We start from the raw sequence: 19355 nt of genomic DNA, 5'->3' as shown, positions 1-19355 counted from the left end.
CATGATATTTTAAGAAAATTTGTGATAATGATATTTATGACGACACCAGTCATGGGGGAAAAAAAGGGGGAAAAAACGAACAACTTATTGTAAGCGGTTGCTGCTTCTGAATGACAGCATTTTTATTGCACACACAGTATGGGAGCCACTTTTCCAATCATTTACTACTACTACACAAGCTTGAAATGTAAACATATTAAGTCGGTCAGATCCAGAGGAAATCTGATGTTTTGGAGGACGAAAAGTTCATTTTGCATGAACTTCACAATTATATACGACACAACACGTTCTTTCTGACACCAGCAGAAAGGAGAAGGCATGGACTGAAGGCACTGAAGTTTTGGGAGGGCCAGGTGAGCTTGACATACTAATTAGTCACCATGAAAGTACGTTGTCATGGGTGGGATTCCTGCAGGAACATGTGGTTCTCTTGTGATCTTGTATATCCAGCTGCTTTGGGCGCAGCCCTGTGCTGTGCTGCACTCAAGAGACGCATCTAGTATGAAATGGCACGTGGCCAAAATCCACGGAACTGCTCGGCGCTCACGCTTTATGTGTGAATTAGGGGTGATGCTGATATAGTGTTCAGACGTTCGGCTCGACCACATGTCCGTCATAAAGGCAAAAAAACCGACGATAATAACATGGCTTTCACGTCCTCCTCCTGGGTTGTGTGTTTCAGCTTTAGGTGGAGGAACATGTTTGTGGTGTTGCCACCCTTCGTCAGAGTTGGGTATATAACTACAAGTAACGAACGTTACAAGTAGTTAAATTACTTTTGATAGTAACAAGTAGTGTAACAGCACTACTCCTCCTAGATTAGTAGTTAAACTAGAGTTACAAATGAAACGCCACGATCGTTACTTTTACAATGACTGCAAATAGGGCAACCAAAATATTACTATTTAAGTGGAGTTCTTTTTATTACCACCAGTAGATTGACCGGTGGCCATACGAGCAACTACTTGCTATCTCTTCTGGGTCAGGGCTGATGGAACTGTCACAGTAAAATTGGTTGCTTTATATAAATCTGTGCCCCACTGACACGAAGACTGTTTACATTTGCTCCTCAAGGAAAGGAGTACTGCGCATGCGCGGTACTTTCTGGAGAGCTTACTTTCTTTGAGGAGCAAATGTAAACAAAGTCTTCGTGAGTTCAGGGGTCATTACAGCCAAACAGCGCTGTCTGGAGTGACACTACTGCAACATAGCACTAACTTGGAGCGGACCATGATGGAGTATTGGTGAAAAACACAACTTTTTGGACGATTAATGCAGTTTTAGGAGCGGCACTGTCTATGCCCCCGATGGATCCCATTATACGGACGTCCGCTGCACGGATCTAAATATCTCCGGAAGCACTGCTTGGATCAGGAAAGCCTTCTGGATGAGTATTTTGTTCTACTTCATGCTATAAACAATGTAAAAGCTGTATAAACCGAACTTATCCTTTAAAAGGGGCATTAACAGTAGGAGGGAGTGCAGTGTTGTCAGTGGGGCACAGATTTATATAAAGCAACCAATTTCACTGTGACAGTTCATATGCACATTATTTGGATTTTGTAGAGCAGAAGGAGAAAAGCGTGACCGTAAAATGCAAGCTATGCCCAGGAAATAAGAGGCTGAATACTGCGTGGAACACAACCGCGAATCTCTTGAAGGATATAAAGATGTATCAGGGGGATAAAGTAGTGTAACGAGTAGTGTAACGAGTAGTGTAACTTCGTTACTATTTCCATGGAGTAATCAAGTAGTGTAAGGCACTACTTTTTTCAATAGTAATGAGTAACAGGTAACTCTTTACTTTTTTGAGTAACGGACCCCAACTCTGCCCTTCGTGGTAACAGTTCTCCTGCACACTTAGCATTGAATGTGTTTTGCTGTGTGTCTCAACTTTGGTCAGTCAAACCGCCTCCAAATCAGTGAAGTAGCTCCTCTTTTAGGCACTAAATCCTCATGTGAGGAGTTGAAGCTGCCATGCTACTTTCGCTCTTGGCCATTGTTGTTTAAGACACAGCAGGTAGTGTCATATGTCATTGCGTCTCTGTAAACTGTAAATATCCCGAAATGACAAATTTATATAGTCAAAAAAATTATACCAGTATTATCGTAGACGGTATGATATGGCACACCCCTAGAGGGAGGGATTAATGGAATGACAACTGATAAGAGAAGATATATGCAGGATGAAAGACAGGAAAAAAGTATGATAAAGAGGGAGAGATGGAAAAAGGGTTGGGCAGATGCTGCATACTGAGCCAGCAGATGGTGGAGCAGGAATGGAAAGGGGGAGAAGAGGGAAGAGAGAAAGAAATTATCTGTATAAAGAGAAAATGAAAAAAAGAGCAAAAGAGAGCAAGATGACAAGAGGGGAGCCGTGATGGAATATTTGCAAAACTAAAGAAGATAGAAACAAAAGACAGTACAGGAAAAGCTACACAAAGTAACACACACACACACACACACACACACACACACACACACACACACACACACACACACACACACACACACACACACACACTGAGAAGCTGATCACACAGCAGTTAAATAGGATCATCTGAATTAATAATTTAGAGCAGTGAGTGACACGACTGTGCTCTCCTCCATGTGTGTTTCACTTTGAACACACACTCTCACACATAATATACAGAAAGCAACCAGTCTCTCCCTCTCTGATCTGCATCTATGCACTGAATTCTAATTGCCTCCTTTACCAGCCAATTAAATGGCAGTATCTGTCACCATGACAGCTCATTAGCAAATCAGCATTCAGCTTTCAGGCAGAGTGTGTTTAGGCATGTGTGTGTATTTGTGTGTTATCCTGTGGACGTGTGCAGCTGCGATGCCTCTTAACTTTGCCCCGTGTGCAACAGCCGATTACAACCCAACCTTGTGTGTGTGTGTGTGTCTATGTGTGTCCAGGGTGTTGCTATTAGCAGGAAATGGATTTTTTTCTCACGACTGTGCATGCAGATAGACGAACGGAATGTGAGCTCCTATTCGTGGCATTTTTGTATCTGCAGTTGCTTCTGAATCCATTTTCATTTGTTTGGAGCAGAGATTAGCTCCACGCCTGGCTAAACATCGTCAGGCAATGCAGGGAAGCGGGTTTGACACCCTGCCAGAGAGGGAAAGACCCAGCAGAGCATGCTGGGAATAATGACTAAGAACAATGGAGTTTTTGACTCAACTCAGGGAGCTCAATTTTGATGTATTGCTGCAATCCTGAATATACTTAATATTAATGAAAGAGCATTCATCTTTCTTTTTTAATCTTATAACAAAAAGTCATCATCTTAATGAAGGAAATTAATTCATAATGTATCCTGGTTTTATGATAACTCAAGGCTGTGACTCAAACTGGGTCTGACTTTTCACTTTAAAGGACTGGTGCGCCAGCTGAGGAGAAACAGGAGCAGAAAGAGAGGAAACACATGCAGCAGATTCATGGCAAGGAGTCAAACCAGTGACTGCTGCCACAACGACCACTGTCTATCCTGAACCAAGCAGGGTAATAAGTGAAAGTCACACCTCCAAACTGCTCCTTTAGCTGCTTCTTCTATTTTTCTGTACTGCACAGTGGGTTTGAGAATGCATTACCAAAATACCTTCCCCTAACATCCCTGTGAAGGATAGATAAGCGTCTGCTGAAGAATTTGGAACGGCTTAAAAAACTTTACCTGCAAGTAAATGTAAAGACTGGTGGTCTGCTCTTGGATCCTTTTTGTTCTACTGAGCTTTTGTAGTGAGCTGAGCGGCTGCCAGGAGCTTTTTTTTTATTTTAAACAACTTAAAGTCTTCCTGAATTTCAAAGTGTTTCAAAAAGTTTTCAACAAAGATGCACAGGAGTGTCCTTGATAATCATAAAAACTTATCGTTCATGGTCATTACTTTTATGGCTTTGACTGTTTCTAGATCAAGTCCATTTGGCACTAGGAATATTCACCTTACATCCTCAACCACCAGTGCAAAACAATGCTTCAGTAATTTTAGAGAGAGTAGCTCTTCCAACTGTTTTCTGCCATTCTTCAGTAGATCAAGAGTTAATCTGGGAAAGATTGAATTCTTTTCTGAATTTAATGTATGCTTGTGGTTTTCATATCATTTACTTGAATCTTATGGTAAGCGTAACAAGGTAAAGTAAAGATGTGAAGGAGTAAAGACACCTCAACATTTTTTTTGCTGTGTTAAGACAATCAGACTGCACTTTGATTGCACTTTTTAATAATGAAAATGCTTCCAGGATATCTTGTTGTCTCAGTGAATAGTGAAGGTACATTGCCCAATTTCTCTGTAAAAGTTAAGTTTCTTGTTTTTTAAGAATTCATCAGGTTATACACTGCACTCCTGGGTCAATCTGAAACAAGCTGTAACATTGAGTCAGTGCAAAAGTACAAAAAAATGATAATAATAAAGAAAGATAAATAAAATAAATTAATAAATAAATGCAGTTCTGCTAGAGTCCATGTAAAGTTTGAATCAGGATGCTGTCAAATGACTCCTGGTTTCCTTTTGACAAACATCAAAATCGAAAAGGAGATTCATTAACAGACATACTCAAGACCCAATAATTAACAGCTAATGGCCAGAAAAGTATTTCATTGAGATTCTTCACCCCCTTCTTAACACTTTTTTAAAATAAACTTTATATTTCAATCATTGGTGTTTAAAAATAAAGCTAATGCAAAATTTTAAACCTTGCAGTTCCCAAAGTGTTCACTCAAGGCTGCATCCAAAAGCAGAAAAGTCTCCATCAGGCCTTGTGTTAAAGCCCCATTCTAAAGAGGAGTTTAATTACCTGATCAAAAAGTGAAAATCTGATCTCTGCAATTTTTACATCAATCCTAGAATCCAAACGAGGGGGTAACTTCATGATCATTTGTTGGTTTCTGATGAGGCCAAGACTTGCACGGGATGAGGCATAATTAGGGATGTGGCTAATTTGTCTGACATATGGGCTCATTGTAGCCAACAAGATTTATTCAGCCAACCAGACTTCACACAAAACCCTTAACCTATTTCAAAAATAGCATGAAGTTAGAGTAAAACTTTACAATATGGACACCACCATTGTTGGATTTGACGTCTTTAGTGACCAACGGGCAACGTCACTGAGACGCACACTGATTTATAAACAGTCTGGGACCCTTCCCAAGCAACATGAACAGCCTGAGTTCCAATAGCCATGTGTGGATACTATAATTAAACATATATGCCAATATATGCATATCAGAGCAGACTGTCAAACAGGCGTGGATACTCTGCTGTATCTGGATGCATTTTGCAGCATGCTCTTTTGACTGTTCTGACCCACAATCCTTTCGGCAACTGAAGTTGCGTCATGCTGTCTGAGTCGCTAAGAGAGCACAGACAGATCAAACAGATGTGCAACAACTGCGACAGATGGGTTAGAAAAAGGATAAAAGTTCAAGGGGCAATGCTATTATCAAGTAGTGAGTCCCAATACTTTCTGCATAGTAGTACTCAGTAAGACAGCTGCAGTAGGGAGCAAAGTGAAAGAGCAGTTTGGTCTGGCTAATGGGTGTTAAAACCATCCTTAAAGGCAATGATTGGACAGTTTCCTGTAAGAAGCAAAGGGGTAGATTTATGGTCTGATGATACACCTAAAACATGCTAATGCTTATTGGGCTTTAGAAATACTCCCACTGACTTAAAAATTATGAAACTTTCACTTACAAAACCTCAGATGCCTAAAATAGCTCCTGCCTCACCTACTTGTATTCCTCTGCTAACAGAACACTGCCAGCCCTGGATTTTTGCTTCTGTTAGCAGCTCAAGTTCATTTACAGTGTGTGTGTTCATGTCCCTGCCAGCTGTAAGTCAAATTTGTTTGGCAACACAGCGACTGTAAGCTTCGGAGACAGACGGAGAATTTTCGATGCCTCTCTCTGTCAGTGATAGAAACTGAATCATACAAAAATTTAAGGTCATGTGTTCATGATTTTGAGAATGACTTAAAAATGAATATTGGGGCAACAGCCACTTGTATGTCAGCATGGTGGTTTGAGATTTAATCTAAGTTCTAGCTCTTGCATGGCTTGCATGAAAATTTTATGAGCTGTGTTTCAATCGTAAGCAGCCCACTTGTCCCTCTCTTGGTCCAGTCTGTCTGCTCACTTGATTGTCCTCATCACACTCTATGCCTCCTTCAGACTGTTTATTGCCCTCTCCCTCCCTTGGAAGGTGTTCTTCCCATCCTCCATTCTCCTCTTATAGCTCCCTCTGGACAGACTTAACTCCCCTCTCTGTCCCAAAGCCCTGAGAGCTCTCCTCTCCCTATTTAGAAGGGATTTCATGTCTTTGTCATCCTGAGTTTGTCCTTTAGAAAACACTTTTCTGTTGAAATCTTAAGTGTCCACACAGAGGCTGAGGTAATCCGTAACGCTGTGGGAGAGTCCTTTGATGTCCCACAGAGCAGGTTGGACTCTGTGCATTCATTGATGGTCCTGTGGGCTGACACACACTCCAGAGACCAAACACTCACAGTCTGAACAAGGAGAAGTTTCTGTTCAACAGCAAAGTGGGACAGGGTGGACATCATTCCCTCTTCACTTCAATTTGGCACACATGCAGCTTACACCGACCTGGATCAGCGTTCCACATATGCATACAGCATCTTTAACACATTTTACGAGGTGCTCTGGCATCTCTGCCAACTTTGAAAAGCTGTGAAACATGACATTAGACTAAACTAAATCATCTCCTCTACCTGACTGTGCTAATCAGCTAATTGAAATTCTGTGTCACTCCTGACAACTGATATGCTGCCTTGATGCATTTTTTAATGGATTTTCCAGCACTCTCAATCCAGCACATAAAAGTGAAGCAATGCCAACAACCTTTGAGATGAGATGTCTTGCTCGAGCATCAGGAAGGTGTATTTAATACAAGACAGAAAGGACTCAGTTTCTGATGTCCAAACTAGAGCCTGACCATTAATCAGTGGCCCATGCCTTCATAGATATGCACTTTATATAATCAAATTGAATATGTTTTTTTTAAGACAACATGACAATATTGAATTACTGAAAAAGGTATGACATGTAACCTTTAAAGGGGATTTTTTATTTGGAATAATGCATCACTTAAGGAGTGCAGCATATTTCTATAAAGAACCACGTAGAGATCTACAAAATATGGTTCTTTAGAAGGAGTGTCTTATTGCATATGAAAGCGAATTCTTGAAGAACTATTCCCCATAATCCTTTGTTTGCTGTAACTTCCTGTTTACTCACCAATGTTTAATTTTGTTTGAGTGACGTAACCCAAGCCAATCAGAGAGGTTAGCAGACATTCATATTTTATTGTATTTTTTCCACAAAGGGTTTTTCTAATGACACTAGTTTTGATTTTTGGATTTGATTTCATTGTATTCAGTGTGAAATTTTAAGAGTCAACAAGCTAGTACGAAAATACATTTATTTTTGTCATTTCTTTACATAGTGGTCCTGGATATTCCACAAAGTTTACTGATTGTTGAACATACATTACATTGTTTCTGGGGGGGGGGAAAATGGCTCATAATTCGAGTTGAGTAGTCCCATAGTGGAGGCACCCCGCTATTTACTTCTGGTTATTATTTTATTGTATAAATGTACTCTTCATATTTTAGCCTTTATTGATAACTCTGCCGGTAACGGAAGATTTATGCACCATCCATTTATAACCAGCCAGTGATATCTAGAGTAAAAGACAGTGATAGAAACAAAAAATTGACATTGGTTTGGTTAAAGCAAACATTCAGTTCAGCATGTAGAAATAAACAGTCAGAAAGGCCAGAGAGGATTTCCCCCTCTTGTTTATATGAAATCACACAGTTTGTCCTGCTATGATGACTGATGATGGTAGAAGAAATTTGCAGCTACTTGTTTACAAAGACATCTCTCTCAGTCTCATGTATCAACAAGCACAAACACATAACACATGCTAAATTACACAGCACCACATACTGTCTGCAGCTTCTTAGCAGTCAGGAGATGTGACATTCAGAGGAGTCAGACCAAGGCTGCCATGACCGGCCTCAGTGCGCCCTGAGCTCGCCTGCGGCCAAACTGACTTTTCTCTCTCCCCTCTTTTTTTTTTTTTTTCACAACAAATCAGATATCCCACATTGCAGACCTCCCACTGATGGAGACCAGCTGAGTGTGACTCACTCACACTGCTCCTGGGCTCCGTGGTCACTGTGTTTTTAGCCTTTACGGGCTCCAGTCTGAGAGGATAACAATAAACACCCAGCTCCTCTCTCTGCTGTCCTCTCCAGTCGCAGTCAAGGGGACTACAGAGGAGCAAACACTGCTGATGCGCAAGGAATAGCTAAAGATTTCTATACTGTGTGTGTGTGTGTGTGTGTGTGTGTGTGTGTGTGTGTGTGTGTGTGTGTGTGTGTGTGTGTGTGTGTGTGTGTGTGTGTGTGTGAGAGAGAGAGAGAGAGAGAGAGAGACAGTTGAGTAGTAGTTTCTATGTTTAGCTAATTTGCCAGCAGTAATGCATCAAAGCCTCTGTTTCAAGTTATTCTTTGATTTTACTCCAGGCTCTGCATCCTACTCTCCCTTGGTTTTTCCCTCCATTACTTATTTGTTTTTCTCTTTTTAAATTAAAGCTAACAGACCTCCTCTGGTTCATTTCCACCTCATGCTGCTTCACCTGAGTATTTTCATTTACGTTGTGTTCAGGAGGTTTTTTGTGTCGAATGATTCTGATAATGGTGAGGTGGGTTGCAGCCAAAACCAGCTTCTGAGCTGAATTTGTCGTTACGGTTTGTGCTACTGTATGATTTCTGTGTACAGTTGAGTATTTGAGGAGTTCAACCTGACCCCCTGCAGTGATTAAAGAGTATTCGAGATGTTTGAGCTGGAAATCTGATCTCTGTGGCAAAGCTTAGATCTCTGTGTCTCAGGGATATTGACTTTATGTAGATACAGACACACATCAACTAAACAAAAATGGCGGCATGTGTTGGGGGATCCTCTGATTTTTCATTATCACAGGACAGTGAAGTGAGGGATAATGCAAAGAGAGTAGATGGTTATGTGAACTAGAAACAGGGTGAGTGAGATGATGCATAACTGAGGGGCTTTGTCTAGGAATGGATGATGGACCAGATGAAGATGAACCAGACTTATTTTACGGTATTAATACTCGTGAAGGCTGCTGATACCAGCAGCTGATACTCAAGGCTAAATACATCTTAGGCGGAGGAATTCCTCCTTACCACTAGTTGGGGCTATATTGCTTTGGTTTGACACCACGGCAAATGTGCATCAGGTCCTTTCAGACAACATGAATGAACCACAGAGAGTTAACAGTTAAACTGTTTTATTTTGCAATCCAGTTGATTTAAAAAAATTACCTTAACTCTGACAGTTGTTTTTATTTTGCACTTTTGTTTGTTAAAAAACAAATCATAAACTCAGAAAGAGTTGTTTGTGTTTTATTTTTGGACTTGATTGCAGAATAACTGTTGGTTTTGTTCAAAATAATCTGTCAATGTGAATTGAAATTTTATGTATCAAAAATACTAACCGTTTTAGTACACAGTATTGGTGAGGACTCAGGAGGAAGTACTCGTACTGGTATCTGTCTAAAAAAAAATTGGTCTAGAACATCCCTAGTTTTGTTTCTTATTACGCGGCTTACAATAAAAGAAAAGGTGACTGGTTTGAAGGTATATATAGTGGATGAATTTTCATAATCAAAACTGACTTATTCATGCATCTAAAAAAGGCCCATCATTTCCATGGTTATTCCATGACAAAAGATTCTTACCAGCCTCCTTTCAAGCAGTTTATTATCATAAGTGAACATTTCAATTCATAGTCAAGGTCAAACATTAGCATGTCAATCTGCTTATAAATGACATCAAACTGAACATTTTCTCTGAATGTAACATTGGACAAGGTGAAAAGGACTTCTGCAAGAAAATTTAGGATGGCATTTATGTTTTCATTCAGCACTTCTTCCTCTCAGAACTTTGTACTTGACAGCTCACCAATGTCACAACTTTCAAAACTGTCGTTGTTACCACATAAACTTTATGGTTTAAAGAAAAAAAACAGGAAATTAGAGCTGCTCCACTTTTCTCTATCGGGGTGGTTGGGCGCCAGTAGTTCATCTAACTGTCAATACTTCCTAAATTCCAAGACCAGCTTGAGACAGAAACAGAGGTGAAACATGTTGTACTATTTTCTGCACATTGATTTAATAGCCGAGGGGAGGATTCAAAACAGGAGAAGCAAGTTAGATTTAAGAAAACAAATGCTGACTGCTCAGCTCTAAATGCACTGAAGCTGGAAAAGAATGATGGAAAGAGTATTTATAAATTCTCAGTAGATACCTCTTTCTTTGATTTGGCTCCACAGAAATGCAGAAAAGCTGACTCGAGCATGCATAATTTCAATAACTTAATCTACAGTAATATCCCACAAATTAAGCTAATCAAATTATTTAACTCAAATGATCATTTGATTATTCTTAAATCTAATCTGGCATTTGGAAGTGTGCTGCAAAAGAATCAGATAACATTTGTTATAATTTGGATTTAGTGTGACAGACTAACAGGATGGACAATATTGACACTGATAACATAATTCAATTGAAGACTCCTGCAGCAAGATGATCTCTCAATATCAGCTTCTCCTCAACAGATTTTCCAATCACAGTTTGTGACAGATAAGTTTGGGATTTTTCAAGTTCTGTCTCATCCATTTCAATTAAATTAAGAGTTATCTGTGAAGAGGAGAGTGACCTCATAGCGCCACCTGTGGGTGCCACCAGCCAACTGTTAGTTTGTCACCAAAGCTTATTTAATAAATAAACAGCAATAGCAAAAATCACATAGTGCATTAAATGTTCACATTTTCTGGCGGTACTTCAGCTGAGGTATTATCTTTATAAATTCTCTGTAAAAAAAACTTTTTTATTTACTTTCCAAGGGATTGTGGGCTATGAACTGATCTAAAGAAAGAGCAGACGAGTGTTGAAGACTACACGTCTGAATCCTGGCCTTATCTCTGAATTGTCATGTTTTAGGACTAGCTCAGTGAGATAAAAGAGCTGCTCCATCAGAGTGCAAAGTTTCTGCCTCTCCTAATCAGATCAGACCATCCCTCAGGATGTCTGCCAGGTATCTCTAAAATTTTGTTTCCAAAAACCAGTGAATGATGTCAGCAGGGATAAGATGGGAGGGAACAATCGAGCCCCATGGCTAATCTTATTTCAAAACAAAGCATATTACATACCTTGTCAAATTAAAAGCACTGAAGCTTTACCAGGTCCAATGAACTTCTTAATTTCCAACCAGTCATAGGTAAGATTATAAACTCAATGGCTATATTGATTTTAATGATAATGATAGGGGGACCTTGCTTTACACTTCCAAAAAAAAAAGAAAAAAAAGAAGAAGAAAAGAAACTGCAGTTCCTCAACTGTCCATGTGAGGCAGGCCCCAAAGCAGAAGAATCCCCTGAGGTCAGACCAGTGTTAAAATGCTCATTGTGCAACAGGACTGAACATGTTGCTTGACAGGCACAGATAGGTCTCTGCAGATCATTTGAAAACAACAACAACAACAAAAATGTCATTCTGCGCTTGAAATTGAGTGCAATGTGTTACTTATTGAGATTGTTTGCTGTGGAAGAGGTAAAAGAGGCTGTTTGGGCTCTGAGCAGTCGATCACTTCTGACACCTGCCCTGAAGTGACGATGACTATCAAGACATCACCCTTTATGAAGATTGTCTCTTTTGCAGATCGAATAAAAGCATCAGTATTGATTTCAGTCTGTTTCAAAACCAGCTAAAACTCCCAGCAGGTGCTCTAAAGGTGCAGTGTGTAGAAATAGAAATAGAAATATTTGGTGACTTTTGAGGTTTAGGATTGAAACTCGAACCTTGTTCACCCCTCCTTTTCATGAAGCTCTACAAGTGAAGGTGACCTTTGTGGACAATACGCTGCTATGATGCATGATGAGTATGATCCTCCATCTGTCAAGTTTTTTTTTTATAATTTTATTCTATCAACACAACACTTTTAAGGAATGATAATCCCTCATGTCCCCCTCTTCATAGTCCAGGACAAATCAAATAGTTTTTTTTTTCATTCCACTTCCCCTGAACCTTTTCTGTTAATTGCCACTAATTACTGCGCACTGCACCTTTGATGATGGACAGGAAAAGTAAAGGGCTGAGCTAAATAGCTTGACAGGAGGGTGTGTGAAGCTTCATGCAAAGCTGGGCTGTGGTCTTGACTCTATCTTTTACCTCTTTCCAGATTAACACAAAGTAAGCTGGTGTCAGCGTTTCCAATGTGCTGACCACCATCTTTAAGCTTTGTATGTGTGATGTCACTGAGTCTGCACCCATCTTACAAACAATCTGTTTCTTGAAAACATTGACCGTGCTGCTTAAATCATCTTCAAATTGGCAATCCATTAAAATGTCAACTTTTTACAATTTGAGTTTGAAATTATTTGTGTTATTTCATTCTATTGTGGGTGCTTTCCTTTTTAAAAAAAAAAAAAAAAAAAAACATGCTCTAGGTGTTAAAGCTGATGGGCAAAGAGAGTGAAAAGGCAAAGTGATATATTTTGCTACATCTGATTAAATCAGCTATTGAAAGTATTTTTTCCACTAACAAAAAGCAAAGATGTCATCTAAGGGTCAGACTTGTTTACTCGTGAAATTAAAGTCCTGTTGTTTCAGGTATTAGTAAAATTGTGTCTTTTTTTGCCACCGTTTTCTGCAGCAAAAGCCAAATTTGAAAGAATGACAAGTCTCAACAGTTACTTGTATCTTTGTGAATCTCATTATGAGGCTGTGTGTAAAGTGTTGATTTAAATTTTAATTCATTTTTGAAGTGAGCAGTTTTTGGATCATTATTTTTTTGTTCTCCTTCCAACTGAAGACTTTGAATTTTGTTGGCATTTTCAAGGAAATATCTGTAGAGTTGCAGGTAGTTTTCTTTGCTGTGCATCTGGAGTCTCGCTCTAACTGTTCCACCCACTGTCTGAAATACTGAAGCTTTATTTATATCCCTTTATAGACCAAACAGACTCGCTCACACTCCCACACACACAGAGGTCTTCTTGACAGTGGAGGAGGAAGAGTCATGTGACAGAGAGGACACAGAAGGTTGTAAACTCTCTCAGAATGAGATTGTGCTTTCCTGCGAGGCGGAGGCCCGGATTAGCCCTGAAAATCGGAGCTCTTTCTTTCCGTCTCCTCTCTCTCTCTGTCCATCATTCACTCGCCAACTGTCAGATGTTGCTGTCATCTTTAGCGGCCCCTTCATCTGTCTCTCTAATGGGAATCCCCCCTCTGTTTTCTCCCTCCACACAGCCCTTATTTCAGCAAAGCCTTTGTTTTGTTTTTTTTATCCTCCTCTCTGTCCCATTTCTCAATCCATCTCTCCTCCCCCTCTGACACACATACAGCTCTTAGGTGTCCTATTAATTGTGTTGTATAAGGCCGTTTTTTTATTATTATTTAACAAGTTCAAGGGAGGAAAAAGCTGAGTCCAGACTTAAAATCCACCCCTGGGTCTTTCTCACTCTAATGCGGCTAATCTGTCCCTGTTTGGGCTTTTTAATGTGTCAGACTGTCAGTCTGTGCAGCCGCCAAAAGATTTTCAGAAAAGTGTCACCTTTGTCATTCTAACCTCTCTCTGTCTGCACCCACCCCTTCCTCTTCACTAATCCCCCTCTCTCTCTCTCTCTCTTTTTTTGGAATAGTGATGTGAAAAGTGCGCCCAGACTGAAGGCTCAGCTGTTTTTTCAGAGAGAGGTCCTCCATCTGCAGAGGTAAAAAGTTTTCCCTCTTTGCTTATTTCCATTCTGCTCTCTGTCTCTGAACCTTGGCTGCGAGATGACAAGACATCTGGCAGAATACAAAACACTGCTTTAACAATCCAGACAGAAAATTGCATGCAGGAGATAATAGGAACAAACTTTACACCTACAGTAGGCTCACAAGGCTTGCATACCGATAAGGTAAAACACATGCCACACACAGCACAGAGCAGGATATTCATCATTTGATGTACGCTTTGTTTCCTCTGGGAAAATGCTCCAATGCAGGAGAGTATTTCATTTTCTCTGTGTGTGTGTGTGTGTGTGTGTGTGTGTGTGTGTGTGTGTGTGTGTGTGTGTGTGTGTGTGTGTGTGTGTGTGTGTGTGTGTGTGTGTGTGTGTGTGTGATTGAAGAAGGAGGGGGAAGGTGCATTTTCTTTTTCCTTTATGAAAAATTGTGAGTTGTCAAAGGTTTACAGCCATCCAAGGACAACACGACTTGCAGCAGAGAAAAGAGCACTCTCTGTACACACAGCTTAAATGTGTGTCTGTATAGCGTGGTAACCCTGTAATTCATCATGCACTTTTAATAGAACATTACAGTGTCATGATAGTTTGTGTAGGGGGGACTGGGGCTTGTTGTCACACTTTTCACCTTCTTATGTATTTCTTGTAATCAATTCATCAGATAAAAAATGTGTACCAGATGAAAAAACAAATTCTCAGGTACAGTTTATAATTTGCTTTCATGTCACTTTTTATATCTCGTGTCAATGCAGATTTATAGGCAATCAAATAGAGAGTGCAACATGTGACACGTTGCCCCATCATTTGGTATGCGAACACTGAAGTCAGGTAAAGAAAATGTTCATCATTAAGCTTGAAAAATTCATTGAATATGGCTATTGGGCTTGGTAGGGCTGGCTCCCGATTGGGATGGTCCGAGACAAAAAATGGTGCAAATTCTGTCCCCAAGAACAAATCCTTATTGTAAGGTTAAAACCCTCTCACTTGGACACTAGAGATGGGCCGATACACTTTTTTACATTCCGATCCGATCTATTAAAACATAATTGTGCCGATCCATACCGATACAGTAGGCAACATAGTAAAACATAAAACAAACAAGACGTTCCTTAACTTCAAGCCATTCATTAAATAGCGTTGCAACAACCTGAGTGCAATATGTAATGGCATGCTATGTTGGGTATGTAGGGGTCCAACTTTTCTGGTTCCAATACTGATACCGATGCCTGGGCTTTGGGTATCAGTCCATACCGATACTGATCCGATACCATTGTTAAATAATAACCTGCATGGGAAAAATGAAGTAAATATTTATTTAAACTACAGAATATTCAAATGTTAAGCACTATTTTGGTAAAAACAAAGCTTCAGAATGTACAGAAACTCTATTCAAATGTAAACGTTCATACCCTGTAGACTGGTAATGCAGCAAAAAATGTGCATCAAAGATAACATTTTAAATCAAATAGCCAAGAGCGCCAGTGAAAAAAAAAAATGGAGCTGTTTGCCTGGATCGGCCCCTTTCCCACTGATACAGATCCAGCTTTGGGGGGCACCCATACACCGATACACCGATACCCAATACCCGATACCCGATACCGGATTCGGTGTATCGGTGTATCAGTGCATCCCTACTGGACACTAGCCTGTTTATCCAGACACATTTGACAACTAACTCCAGAGTGACTGAGACATGTGACCCTAAACTACCGTATTTGCTAAAGGTAGCTGTATCTTAAAGTTAGCTTACCACCGACTGACTGAGATATGATAGAATGCTTTAATCTCTCCTGTTCCAAGTCTACAAGTATCACTGTAAAGATTATTATCTGAAAGGTTATTTTCAAAAATATCAAGTTGATATATATATTTTTACTTTGGGTTGTTAAAAATGGTTAATTGATGCTCACCTAAGCTTACAATGTATATAGACAGGTCATGATACCTGAACATGTGAACATGTATAGGGGAAAAAAATAGCATTCCACTCTTCAGTCGCGCCCCATGGTGAGGAAGATAATTGCAATCTGACAACTTACCTGTATCTCAAAAATCCCCAATCTCCCCTACTTTGTAGCATCTTTTGTATCAAGGTCTGTTTTACCTTAATTATGCATTATACACAATTAAGCACTGTGGCAGTGAAGCAGCAGGACATGCAGGTCACTACATGGTCTCGTCTGAAGGAGAGGAGCATGCAGGGTGAAAAAAGCTTAGCTTCCATGTCAAGTTTACTTCAATTTATCAATTAGTTGTCTGGTATTAGCATCATTAAGTCAACAGTGGATACATTAGCTAACTAATATTCCATGGATTATTGACCCAGACAAATATAGTTCTTTAAAGCTGTAGGTGAACAAAAGGTTTCATGAACAGCGTACATGAACAGCAGCTGGTTTTGCTGGAGTTGTAGAAGCAGTGGGAAAGCATGTAGTATATAAACAGCAAAGATAAAGTAAAGCATGTAGAGATTGCATCCAGGTTAACTTAAACTTTGTTGCACATACAGTGAATTACCTGATTGGATGTGTAAAAGATAACCAGCCAGGCTGCAAAGGCAGCCAATAAGATCAGTTAATATACTTTCAATCAAGATCAACCATGGCTGGCCTGAACAAATGCTATGTTCATTTTCTTTCATGTTTCATTAATTTGTATTCACAATAATTAATGTAATGGAATAAATAAATTACACATGATTTAACCTTCGGCTCCAAAACCTGTCAGCGTTGGTTTTTTCTATCAAAGCTGTGCACAAATAAAGATTCTTTACAGAAAATTAACAGCAGGAGATTTTCCAGATAAAATCAGTCTGGCGTGTCGTGATCAATAATCTCTTCAGCTGCACCTCTGACTCTAAATTGCAGTCACGGCTGCTCTGCGGGAAGTCATCAGTCAGGCACCGAATTATCACAGAGACCATCGACTGCATTCACGTGCAGCTGGGACTTCATAGACTCCATCACTAAGGGGATGGATGAGATAAAGATAGAGGGAACATCATCATTACCATCATCCTCGGTTTCATTGCTTACTTTGTCATCATGACCTTCATCATTCATCTGTTTTAACAAAATCATCATTATTTCTGCCTCCGTGAGCAGCATTGTTGCTGCTGTCTGTCCTTCTGTTTCTTTCGTCTTCTCTCTGCCAAACTGCGTCTGTGATCATCCCGTCACATGTGGCCTCCCGCCCTCGTCTGTCAGCATTTACACACCAATCACTGTTTAACCAGGATTCAAGGATTTTCTATTTCCATCCCTAATGCATGTGAATGACCTGTGTGTGTCTGTGTTCGTGTGTGTGTGTGTGCGTGAAAGTGTTTGTGAGAGGGGATGTGTATCTGTAAGGGTGGACGTAATGAGGTGATTTTTATTCGTCCTCCCTGTCCTCCTGTCCTGTCAAGACCGCAGATTCAATTTGTGTTTAGATAGAAAGAAGAAGATAGAGTGTGTGAGGGTGTTTGTGTAAGAAAGTGTGTGTTTGAGAGAGAAATTCCTGCAAGAAAATTCTCATCTTTGAGCCTAGAATCAGATAGATGCAGAGATGAATGATATTTTTTGCAAGGCTGTGTTTACCTCCATTTGTTTGCATGCATGTATGCGAGCTGGGGGAAAGATAGATGGAGAGCTCAAATGTAACATCATGTCACATCTGTGTGTAAAAAAAGGAAAAGATAAAGGGAGGAAAAACGAGGGCAGGAGACAGGAAGAATGGTAGATGGGTGTGAACAGAGGAGTGTGTGGAAAGACGAGTGATTCTTTTGGGAGAAAGGGGAATTTGAGATTACATGAGGGCAGATAAATCTGACAGGAGAGACAAGTGCTGCTCTGTGCATCCTGTGGAGCCCAGCAGGAAGATGAATAAATGATACACACACGAAAACAATGCATATGCCACTTTCGGCCCAGAAATTGGTATTCATTATAAAAAAAACAGCCTGGTGAATGCATGCATACAGAAGACACACTCATTTCTGCTGAAAACTGTTGTGATCGGTTTGGAGGACGCAGTTTGTGCTGTATGTGTAACGTAATGCATTGTACAAAGAGGGTTGTTTGTGTTCTTCGGCCTATTTTTATTCAGATACACTGAAAAAATATAAATGCAGCACTTTTGCTAGAGAACCCCATTTTTCATTATTTGAAATAAAATTTTACGAGCACACAAAAAGGTTATTCCCTTTCCCCCCCCTTTATCTCTGTGAGGCTGACAACTGTTGCATCAGCTCCCCTGCTGTCTGGTCCAAGACAATTTTGCGGGTAAAGCTGTGGCTGTGAATGTCCTGGGCTGGCATGGTCACAATAGGACTGTTATTGTGAGGGTGGGAGGACGAGTTGCCAATTTCTAGAGACAGCTGACTGAAAGGGACATTTAATTGATTGGCAGCGTCTCTGGTGGAGATTCCAACAGACTCGCCTCCAAATCTTGATATCTGTGCTATTATGTGTTTGAACTGCATGTTTTGTAGCAGCTTTCTTATTGTCCACCTGTGTTAAAATCATTAATCAGCCCATATGCCACACCTGTCAGGAGGATGGATTATCTCTGCAATAAAGTGCCTGCATGTACATATTTTAACAATTTCAGGGAGGAAAATTTGGCAAAAATAAGCCCTTTGTGTGCAGACTTAAAGAGGGTGTTGGATTTTATATAAATGAAAAATGTCTGCAAAAGCAGTAGTGAATATATAATTTTGTTCGCTATTGTATAAAGGAAAGTGGAGTTACACAGAGAAACAGGCTACAAATGTAGCTTAAACTTATCTATTTTCATTTTTTCTGAACTGTGAGTAGCCATTGTCTGTGTTGATAAAGACACATATGTATTAATCTGTGCTGTTTTACCACCCCCCATAAATTTCTTGCAGAAGCTTTGGTATCAGGGATGATAATCTGTTCAGAAATTCTGCTTGTAAATGCCTAATCTTCTGGCAGGTGACTAACTTTGGTGTTGAAAGCATTCTCAGTACTTGTTTGTTCTCCAGGTATTATCATCCGTCTCTGTGTTTCTGTGCCCAGTCCAAATAATGGAGCTCATAGTGAAAGATGTCTTGGCTGGAAGTCTAAGTTGCAAACTGCCAGCTACACCAGAAGCCAAAAAAGCAGTTTTTTGATCCCAGATGCTAAATACTGATAGCAGTGGTTCTGAGATTGCTCAAGAACAAGACCGTTTGAGTTGTTTGTCTCTGGCTTTACACTCGATATGAATCTGACTGAAGTTGTTCCCTACAAAAGGATCATAGGAAATTGTAAATGTTAAAATTACATGAGCACTTGGATGGAAGTCTTAGGCCTGTTTAACTCATCTGTTACCCAGTACCCATGACTTTACTGATCTCTTTCTGAATGACTGACCCCACCTTTTCATCTACCACACTCTCCAGGACCAAAATAAGCTTCTGCTTTACTCTGAATAGGGCTGAACAATTTATCGTTTTCAGATTGAAATCGCAATTTTAGACAATGCAATTTTGAGATCGCCAAAGCAGCAATTTTTTGCAGCGCTCCTGACTTACTCAGG

At 40.0% G+C, this 19355-nt stretch overlaps 1 protein-coding gene across 2 annotated transcripts in view; it reads left to right on the top strand.

The window, feature by feature from the left end:
* LOC141804619 (protein ELFN1-like) overlaps positions 1 to 19355 on the top strand; it is a 149189-nt gene that overhangs the window by 84836 nt on the left and 44998 nt on the right. The window contains exon 3 of one of the 2 annotated variants that reach the window (XM_074689148.1): positions 13749 to 13817. The exons of the other annotated variant lie outside the window; for it this stretch is intronic. The gene's annotated coding sequence lies outside the window, so the exon portion shown is untranslated. The remainder of the gene's footprint in view (positions 1 to 13748; positions 13818 to 19355) is intronic. 2 annotated transcript variants of the gene reach the window in all.

This window comes from Halichoeres trimaculatus, unplaced genomic scaffold (assembly GCF_033239565.1).
Source record: "Halichoeres trimaculatus isolate MK-OKI-2021-1 unplaced genomic scaffold, fHalTri1.1 fHalTri1_scaffold_2, whole genome shotgun sequence".
Classification (NCBI taxonomy): Eukaryota; Metazoa; Chordata; class Actinopteri; order Labriformes; family Labridae; genus Halichoeres; species Halichoeres trimaculatus.
Note: the sequence above shows the minus strand (reverse complement) of the source record. Positions and strands in the feature narration are given on the sequence as shown.